Genomic DNA, 10,550 nt, shown 5'->3' with positions numbered 1-10,550 from the left:
GGTTGAGCCATACAAGAATGTTTACAAGAACTCACTGGCTCCACAGATTAGAGCACAACTCTTGGATAGTGATTCCAATATGACGAAGCATTGGAATCTAAACATCAGATAGATTAGTTGTTCTAGGTGAAGGTGACCTAATAGAGAAACCTACAGGCACTAGAGGGAAGACAGAAACATAAAAAGGGACCACAAGATGTTATCCTTCAGATTTGGTGTTGGCATTTGACGTGTTCACATGTTGTATGCTGGCACTGTATCTCCTCGGCCGGGCTCAACCCCGAAGTTACCTGGATAAGCTCAAATCCTGCTTCGTGGTACAGGCCTCTGGTATGAGAGAGGGTGTGCTTTGATTGATTCATCCTTTTGGATGATTGCTGTGTGCTTGGCGTGTTTTGGTTTTGTCTGTCTGTGTTGTGTTTTGCTCCTCTCTCCTCCTGCTTCACTGGGTTGGCACACTCACTCACTTTATAGCTATCACCACTCACACACCTGTTCTGCATCACGCCAATCACAATTGCCTACTTAAGATCAGACCAGCCTTCTAGTCCCTGCCAGATTGTTGTGTCATTGATAGTATGTGCATACAGCAACAAATAGTTTGTCTGTTGATGGAAAGTGTTTGCTCTTGTACTGTGCCTTCTAAACTATACGTACCCATAAGGTACACTTTGTATAATTTAGGATGTTTCTCTTGATAAAAGCTTGTTAATACAGTCTACTTCATCAGCCCCTAAATTTAAAAAGAGAAACACTACGCTATTTCCACCACAATCTGCACGTGCATCTCAAAAAAACTGAATATTATGAAAAAGTGAAACTTTCAGATATTCTAGATTCATTACACAAAGTATGTCAGGCCCTTTGTTTTAATCTTGATGATCACAGCTTATACCTCCGTGGAAATCTATAACTTAGAATAATAGAATAGAAGTCTTAAATGTCAACCTAAGAAGAGCCATTAATCTCTCAGGCTGGTTCAGTATACACAACCACAATCCCAGGGAAGACTTCTGACTTGACAGTTGTCCAGAAGACACACACTGACACCCTCCACAAGGAGGGTAAGCCACAGAAAGTCACTGCTGAAAGGGCTGGGTTTTCAGAGTGCTGTATCACAGCATATTCGTGGAAGGTTGACTGGAAGGTTACACTGTTGTAGGCAAAAGTGTGGCTACAGGGATGACTGCAGCCTTGAGAGGACTTTTAAGCAAAGCTGATTCAAGAACTTGAGGGAGCTTCACAAAGAGTGGACTGAAGCAGGATTCAGTGCATCAAGATACACCAGGCACAGACGTTTCCATCAAATAAAAAGCTACAAGCGTCGCATTCCTAGTGTCAAGCCACTCCTAAACCAGAGACAATGTCAGAAATGTCTTACCTGGGGAAGAAGAACTGGACTGTTGCTCAGTGGTCCAAAGTCCTCTCTTCAAGATGAAAGTAAATTCTGCATTTCACATGGAAATCAAGATTCCAGATTCTGGAGGACGTGTTGAGAGACAATGAATCCAAGTTGCTTGAAGTCCAGAGTGAACTTTCTACAGTCAGTGATGATTTGGGGTGCCATGTCCTCTGCTGGTGTCTGTACACTGTTTTCTCCAGTACAGAGCACTCCATGCTTCCTTCTGCTGACAAGCTTTATAGAGAAGTTGATTTCCTTTTCCAGCAGGACTTGGCACCTACCCACAGTGCCAAAACCACTAATATTGGTATTACTCTGCTTGATTGGCCAGCCAACTGGCCTGACATTAAGAATCTATGGGTTATTGTTTAGGGGAAAGTGAGAGACACCAGACCAACAATAGAGACGAGCTGAAGGCCGCTATGGAAGCCCAGGTTGCTTTGATAACTCCTCAATCAGCCACAGGCTGATTGCCTCCATGCCCCGCTGCACTGCTGCAGTAATTTGTGCAAAAAGAGACCCAACCAAGTACTATGTGCATAAAGCAGGGGAGGGAGGGAGGGATGCAAATGTGCTCTTTTAGAAACGGTAATTAATTTGATGGAAAGGGCAAGAAGTTGTGAACATTTTTCATATTTCGGGAGAACCGTGACCTTGGGAGGAAAGTGGGAGAGGGCGATGAAATACGGGAGTCTCCCATGAAGATCGGGAGGGTTAGCAAGTATGAGCTATCCGGAGCTAGTCTTTGTCTCTTTGAGTGCTGCGTGTGATGTCGTTTTATTCTTCCGCGCATCCAGTTCACTCTGGAGTCTGATAAGGGCCACATTTTAAACAATAAATGTAAACTGTCAAAGACATTAAGGCTTGCAGTGTGAACATAGCCCAAACACAACTCTTTTTTGTCTTTTTTGTTGTTTTTTTTTTGCTTTTGCTCCCATTCATCATAAGCTGAACTCAAACATCCAAGACAGGGGTCTGCAAATAAGTCTGGCATTGGGCCGATTTTATTTATTTAAAGTCATTAGATGGCGGGCCAGAACATCGTCAATTGACCATTTGTTACAACATTTACTACCGGACTATTAGTACTGGCACCCCCCAGGAGTGTGTGTGCTCTCCCCACTGCTCTTCTCCCTCTACACCAACGACTGCACCTCAGTAGAACCATCCATCAAACTTGTGAGCTTAAGACACTTAAAACTGTGGAGATCATGGACTTCAGGAGGAGCACCCCATCACCACACTCAACAGCCCTGTGTCTGCTGTGGAAACTTTCAGGTTTCTGGGTTCCATCACATCCCAGGACCGGAAGTGGGAGCCCAACACTGACACCATCATCAAGAAGGCCCAGCAGAGGATGTACTTCCTGCGCCAACTCAGGAAGCTCAACCTGCCTAAGGAACTGCTGATCCATTTTTACACAGCCACCATCCAGTCTGTCCTCTGCACGTCCATCACTGTCTGGTTTGGATCTGCCAGCAAAAAGGACAGGAGCAGACTACAACGGACAGTCAGGACTGCAGAAAAGATCATCGGTGCCAACCTGCCCTCCATTCAGGACTTATACATTTCCAGACTCAGGAAACATCACTGCAGATCCATCTCACCCCGGACACAATTTGTTCCAGCTCCTCCCCTCTGGTAGGCGCTACAGAGCAGTGTATGCTGAAACCAACAGACACAAGATGCTGATGTCTGACCCACAATGTTCTAATCAGTGTTTATTGGCTACAACTTATTATTTATTCACCACTTTATTTCAGTGCTGTTATAGTGTGTGTGTGTGTGTGTGTGTGTGTGTGTGTGTGTGTGTGTGTGTGTGTGTGTATACATCCTTTGCACTATGCTCCATTGCACTGTGTGTATGTGTACCTGTATATCACATCCACCTCTGACATGTACATAATAATGATGATGATATCTTACTCCTGTATCCTTTGCACTCTGCTCAGTACACTATTTGTCTATATTGTTGTTTTGTTCATAGTGTGTATATTTGTGTTGTCTACACTGTAACCTGTATCTGATTTATTTTATTGTCTTACTGTATTAATGAGTAAGGACATCGTGAGCAATGTACAATCCTGAGTCAAATACCTTGTATGTGTACACATACCTGGCAATAAAGCTGATTCTGTGTGTGCAATTGGTAGTGCATAGAACTCGCATTCGGAGGATTGTGTGTTCAATTCACATGTGTAGACTCTTTTGAATTTCCTTCAGAACTTTTCAAAGTAAAAGCTCTCACTTAAACATGACAAAGTACTACTGCAAATATGTTCTTGCACTTTTATTTTGTAGTCACAATCACTTAGGAGGAAGTGATTATGTGAGTAAATTTTGCTGTGAGTTACTTACCTTGTGTCTCATTTCAGGTCTTTGTCTGCCCTCCCCACCATGTGTGATTGCCTGTCCCCGCCCTAATGTGCTCCACTTGCGTCTCATTGTCTCCCCTGTCTGTGTATATAAACCCACTCCTCCTTGCTGTCTGTACCAGATTGTCTTGTTCCCCTAGTGACAAAGTCCAAGCTCTTCCTGTGGTTTCCCTGAGTGTGTTTGACCTCTGATTCATTTTATTGGATATATATTCCTGCCTAGTGTCTTTTGTACCTTCGCTACTAAGTAATAAACCTATTTTTGTGAGTTATCTAGAGTTGTGCCTCGTGAGTCCTTTTCCACTGATTGTGTGAGCCTTGATACTTAGATCTTTGCGTTCAGCTCATGATGAATGGGGGGGGCAAAAACAAAAGTGTTGCATTTATAATTTTGTTCAGTATATATTTATAGTACCTCACTTCACATGCATTCCAAGAATGTGAATGCGGGAGACAGGAGAAGCTGTGGCTGTCTGGCAGCAGGAGTATATGTCAGGAAAATCTTTGTACTAAAATTTGGCTACCTAAACCATAAGGACATGTGTGCATACAACGTCCGGAAGAAAATGGGGGGAGAGAGGTAAAATATGATGAATTGTCTCCCCAATAAGAAAGACCCAGCACGTATTTACGCATGATGTACAGCAGTGTAATGTCATTGATCTCCTCACACTCCGACTAGATCAGTCAGGATGAACTGACAGCAGACTCTCTAATCATGAAAGTAATTTGTTAAAGCATAAATACATTTCATCAGATTTGTTATTAAAACTAGTCAGGCATATAATAATCCAAGGGCAAGACTAAAAATAAATGGAGCCATTTCAAACTAATTTGGTCTGTAAAGAGGGACAAGACAGGGCTGTCCGTTAAGCCCCTTACTGTTTGCAATATTTATATTGAAGCACAGGGGGATTACTCAGGACAACAATATTACAGGCATATATAATAATATATATATATATTAATATATTAATCTACTTGTCAAACTCAATTTTGAAATGACTGTCGTTAAAAGATACTTTTAGCCCAGTCTCAGGTTAAAAATTGAATATTCTCAAGACCCAAATATTAAGTTTAACTACAGGCCCAGTCAGAGTATACGTTCTATTATCCAGTTAAATTGGGACTTTGACCACATGAGATTTTATGGAGTTAATATTCCAAAATATCCTAGAAATCTGTACACTCAAAATTTTGCCTTGCATAACCAGAAAATAAAAAAAAGATTTTAGGAGATGGAATTTTAATTCCAATTTAAAATTGAGTCACGAATCGAGTCAATAAAAATGACCATCTTACTTAGGATATTATATTTGATTACTTAGATCTTGAGCTGGCGCTCCTACGACCTTTTATTTTATCCCCAAAAACTTGGATACCAGTTTTAAGAGATGGGTGAGTCAAGGCCTCTACAAGGGTTGCCACCTTCAATACAATAATATAAGGGACACCTGCCGGAGCGGGGGCCCTGCTCCTCGGGGGCCCTGCTCCTCGGGGGCCCGGCAACGACAGCCCGATGGTGTGCAAGTGGTGGTATATCATAACTTAAAATGTTTTCAGGAAAGTATTAAGATACCAATGGACATTATAATCTGCTACTGAAATCAGTGTGAACAGGGGTCTCTCTCTATCACAACTCAACAGACTAGTGCTCATTTTGTCTAAGCTGAATACACAGCTATGACAATAATAAACATAGGCCAACAATGTGTGACAGTAAGAACACAAAAAAGATGTGAACTGTATTTTATCAACTTATTAAATCAACATGTCCATAACTTACTAACTATAAATAGGCTAAAACAAATACTTTGATACGATTTGATTGAAAAGACTTTTGCAAAGGATTTTCCATGAAAATCATGAACATAAAGGTAGTAGGCCTTGTGTGCAGTATTGGAGCATGTTAGGCCTACTTCCTTTTATAAATGTTTTCTAGTCAGAAGTACACTACTCGTGCAGCACTGAGTAGCTGTTTGTCTTTCAGACTGCTACAGTAAAACTATAAACAGAAAAAGCTCACTCCTAATGAGTTCCACAGAGCTCCTAAGAAATTGCTAATGAACTTGAGTAATTGTAAAGGTTGGTGTGAACACAGATTTTGGCTAAAATGTCATTGTTTGCAGTAATACTATCCAAACAAACAATCTACAAACATTTCTCAATTTAATTCAACACCATTTTGATGATTGGTCAATAAATGTATTTATGTATTTTTTTAGTTTTTATTCAGCCTTTTGTTAATACTAGTACTGAAGGATGCAATTCTATAGATTGGTTAGGCATAACAGTCGTTAATTCATAGGCACTATATTTTGATATTTAATTGTGTATTAAATAGCCTATATCTCTCTCATTGAATTAATGCTGATGTGTCTGTGTACCTCAATCTTAAAAACAAATCATACCATAATGCAAGCATGTGCTTTATTTACATTGTAACAATCTTTCAAAAAAAATAGGCAGCATATGATCGCATGATAGCATCGTGATCTATCAAAAAATGTGTACGTTTTTATTAAATCATTACACTGCCTCGGCATGCTGTCACACGTCTGACAGGCCACCGTGCACCACACAGAACACTGGCACTGACAACAAATTGTGCAGTTTGACGTAGGCTATTTGATTTCTCCCACTCTCGTCGTCGTTGGAACTTTTGCATCCGCTTTCGGGGGGACGCGGGGGGTTTCTGGAGCTGCCGCCGCCGTTGTTTCAACTCTGCTCCCTGCCAAGAGACCCACCCTTTTCTGACTCAGATTGGCCATTCGATACATTTTGTCATTATATTTGTATGCTCGGTCTACACTTATAGGAATGCATTTCATTAATTTACATTATACGAAAATGGTCCACCCCTGCACTGTATGGAATGAGTGCACTGTTCGCTGGTCCGTAATGACACATTATCCTTAGGTGGCATGGGGAGATAATCAGTCCAATGCAGCATCATAACAATGGAATTGAGTTTGCATACAGTGAGAAACACACAACCAATGCTCAGTTCACACTTATACTCAGCAGGTCTTTACCGTAAATCTCAGTATTGACAACTGGAATGTTTTAGCATGTACAATTTAACTGGTATGTTAATGGTCACTGAAATAGTGATGAGTTACCTACAGCTCATCTCAGAACCATCACAATGTTTTAAGGCAATATTCTTACAACCACAAACAGAAAATACTACCAAAGATGCAGAAGTTAAGTTAAAACAGTTTATTAAATGCTTTTAAGCTCAATCGCACACTAAGAGTTTGACTTGTTCTTGATACCCCTCTGCGACAGAAATGGCTTTCCACATGTAACACTATAAGAACAGCTTTGCTCCATAACTCAAGCTCTCAGTATTTAGGCACGTAGCATTGATGCTCCACAAGATGGGGTCTCTCAGTTCTGGCTCCCAGTGTTATTGTTCTTAATATTGTTGTGGACAAAGTATTTTACTGCTTTCCAGTCTCTTCAATTATCCCTTAGTCTAGGCATCTTTGACAGTCAGTCCACTTCTCCAGGGATCTTTATTTCCTTCAGGAAGTCCTTGAAATGGTGTTCAACAATTTCTCTCTCTGTGACTAGGGCCTTCTGGATTTCCCTATAAATAAATTTTAAAAAGTAAGTGAAGGTATGGATAAATGATAATTACCAATTTGTCAACAAATGTCAAGATGGTTCCATGTGTACAATATTCTTCAGCCAGTGGAATAATGTACCTGTTTGAACTGATGCCAATAATGATTTCTTAATGTCCCCAATTTTCTTTCTTGAAGTAGACTGCCTGTCTTCAGAATTTTTATCCTGTCCTGAAACTACATAGGTGGCAACAAAATCTTTACACTTGATTAAAGTGATTGAATTGTATTTTAGCATCAATTACTACAGGCAGTGGAAAATCTTACCTTCTTGACATGTGGTAGTACTTCACTCAAGACTGGACATCCCCTGCATCCGAGTCGCTACACTCCTCTTCAGCTGCAACAAGATGTTTATAAATACTTGCACTGAAAGTATTTTTACACTATGTATAAAGCATTTTCCTTGTTTTACAGTTTTTCCTCAGTCGATTTAGCACATTTACTGAAACAATTGTCAAAACTAAGTACAATCCTCATACCACTCTATGACCTGCAAAAGATGATTACTCAATGAAAGGAATTAAATCATGTTTCAAATGTAAATACACCCATCTATGAATAAATCATTGTAATCAAAACAAAAGGTTCTTTTATCATTGCTTAGACAGTCAAAATGCAAAGACATCTTGTGAAATGACAGCGTAGTCTAAAAGTGTGATAGTTACCCACTATGTGATATTGTCCAATTGCTTAGCATTGTATTTTTAGGCAGCTGAATAGTATTGATGTCAGCCACAGCACACACTATTTTACTAATTTTACGACACTCTGGACCGGCTCAGATTTGGCTGCACTCTCCGACCAGCCTCTGCAATATAAATTATGTTTGATTAAATTGGACAGTAGTTGCGTTTGGTTGCTCGATATTGTGAGGAAGTTTAATTGTTCCCCATCTAGCCTAAGTCTATCCATCTGACAACTTTTACAACAATGCCACGTAACTTATGCATGTGTGTTACAGGTTATTTTGATTGTTGTTCATTGTGTAAATCCCTACTTGCTAAATAGTGACCATGTGTAAATGATTAGTTAGCAAACAAATGCAAAGTATTTTGATTGGCAAGGCTTACTCAGTACAGTTTGTTCCAAAGCAATTATAAATGACTATAGTCACGTGAATAACTGACCTAATGTTCATATAAATAGTCAGTTTGTAGTCATTCGACGACTGAAAGGGAACAACAGTAAAAAAAAAAAATATATAAAAAATTTAAATACAGAAATACTTAATCCATTACTTACAGTTGATTATTGGTGTTATGTCCAAGGATTTTCCTTTGAATTTGCTTCTTCCATCTTACAGGGCAAAAAGAAGTCTGCTAGCTTGCCATTTAGAGAGCTACATGCTTTCTCAGTGTTCAGCTCCACAGCCTTCTGCTATCGCTTTAAGCTTTCATATCCACAAATGTTCTTCTGAGATCCATAAAGAGGGGCAAAAAATGCTCAGGGAAATCTCAGCCTCTTGTCTGTTCCACCTACTCTCTTACATTTGTTAGGAACAGCACTGGTACTTTGCGACCCGTTTTCCCCCGGACCTCTACCCTGAGGAGATTCTCACATAATTTCTTTTGAAAAGGTGACAGTCTCTCCAGAATTTCATCCTACATACTGTTTGGACTTCCAATCTAGAAACTTCTCCTTCACAACGGTGATTGCATAATGAGCTGTGTCATAGTGATTTGAGAGAACTCACTCAATAACTTTTTGGATGGCTGGTCAATGAGAGCTTTTGTTGACCGCTTCAAGGCATTTCAAATGATCCTGGAGCTTCCTAATGCCTTCAGTTAGAAGTAGCTCAGTGGCGCTGTTCCATTTCTTCTGAGAAAAGGTTTTCAGTGCATTGGTTGACATGTGATGTCCATTCCAGTTCAATTAATTTGATGAATTGCTCGGCTCTTCTCTTTAAGGCATCGTCCTCTTGGCATCATCTCCTTGCAAAATATGACACCTTCACAAGGGAATGGTGCAGTTTAAGTGCCATTGACGGGATAGAGACTTTGTTAAGGTATCAAACTAGTCATTCGTTTAACAGCCACAAGTACTGTGTTGAACTTTCCTGAGGTGATCAAGTCCTTCAAAAACAACCATTGCTTTGTCCATTTTTTATTGCTACAAGAACAAGTCTGGCAAGTTCCCTCATGTTATTTCTGATGTCTGCCTGATGTCGAACTTTTACATTTGAGGAACATTCTCTCTCCCAGTCAAATGATCAGCACGTCAGCTCATCGCCACTTGCGTTACGGTGTCATGTCGTATGTTCAAGAATTTTTTTTTTTTTAGTGCCGCTGGAAATTAGTGTTTATGGGCAACATCAGTGAACACTGCTTTAATGAACTTGTCTGAACTTTTCTTTTCACTGTCCCATCCTCTCTCACTTGTAGTTTGCAATGCTTTTGATTTCTCCACAGGTCTGTTCTGATACATAGAAACACAAAACTTGCAAGGCAGATAGTCTGCTGCTGTCGATGGATAGGTGTCCTGCCGTATTAGTATGGTATGAGTTGTCCTTTTCCAGAGGACAGGACGTCACGATGGAAGTTTCCCATGTTTCTTACTTTGCTCAAAAGATGATTGTGCATCGTTGATCATTGTCTGTGTGCAAGTGCCTTAGCCACTTCAACTTTATCAGAATGCTTCAGCTTCAGATGTCTTGTAATTTTTTTTACATACAGTACAGGCAGTAATTCTTGACATAGATTCGCTGATGTGAAGTATTTGAGGGTTACCGCTATGGGCATTTTGATCCATGGCCTTTAGGGTATTTGAAGGTGGTTTTCCCCAGATTACTACTTTTATGGCTCCTTCTTCTGCTTCTGCATGTTGTTGTTGTTTTGCTTGTGGTTCTTCAGCTTGTTGGTGGTGGCCTTCATCTGACATTTCCAGGGAAAGGAATACGTCTCTCAGTGATCTGAAATAAAGAAACATAACTAACTTATAATACTGCAAAAACTAGAAATCCATTACTGCACAACTTCTTCATAAGTTATACATTGTAAGTTAACCCACTAATTACCATTTCACATGGATAATTCCTCTTTGTGGGAGATGATGAATCAAGTGCCAGTCATATCTGGCATCTGCTGTTTGCCATTTGATGCATGGATTCTGTCCTGGGGGGGGGGGGGGGGGTTTTTGGGT

The 10,550-nt window shown here is 40.2% G+C and overlaps 1 long non-coding RNA gene across 1 annotated transcript; it reads right to left on the bottom strand.

Annotated features, from left to right (window-relative positions):
• Positions 1–7,059: 7,059 nt before the first annotated feature.
• LOC123971777 lies at positions 7,060–8,344 on the bottom strand. The gene is made up of 4 exons (XR_006825284.1): positions 8,078–8,344; positions 7,677–7,749; positions 7,491–7,586; positions 7,060–7,372 (listed from the first exon to the last, which is right to left on the bottom strand). It is a non-coding gene; the product is annotated as an uncharacterized LOC123971777 (long non-coding RNA).
• Positions 8,345–10,550: the final 2,206 nt, after the last annotated feature.

The sequence above is a fragment of the Micropterus dolomieu genome, linkage group LG05, assembly GCF_021292245.1.
Source record: "Micropterus dolomieu isolate WLL.071019.BEF.003 ecotype Adirondacks linkage group LG05, ASM2129224v1, whole genome shotgun sequence".
Lineage (NCBI taxonomy): Eukaryota > Metazoa > Chordata > Actinopteri > Centrarchiformes > Centrarchidae > Micropterus > Micropterus dolomieu.
The sequence above is the reverse complement of the archived record's forward strand: the minus strand, read 5'-3'. Positions and strand labels throughout refer to the sequence as shown.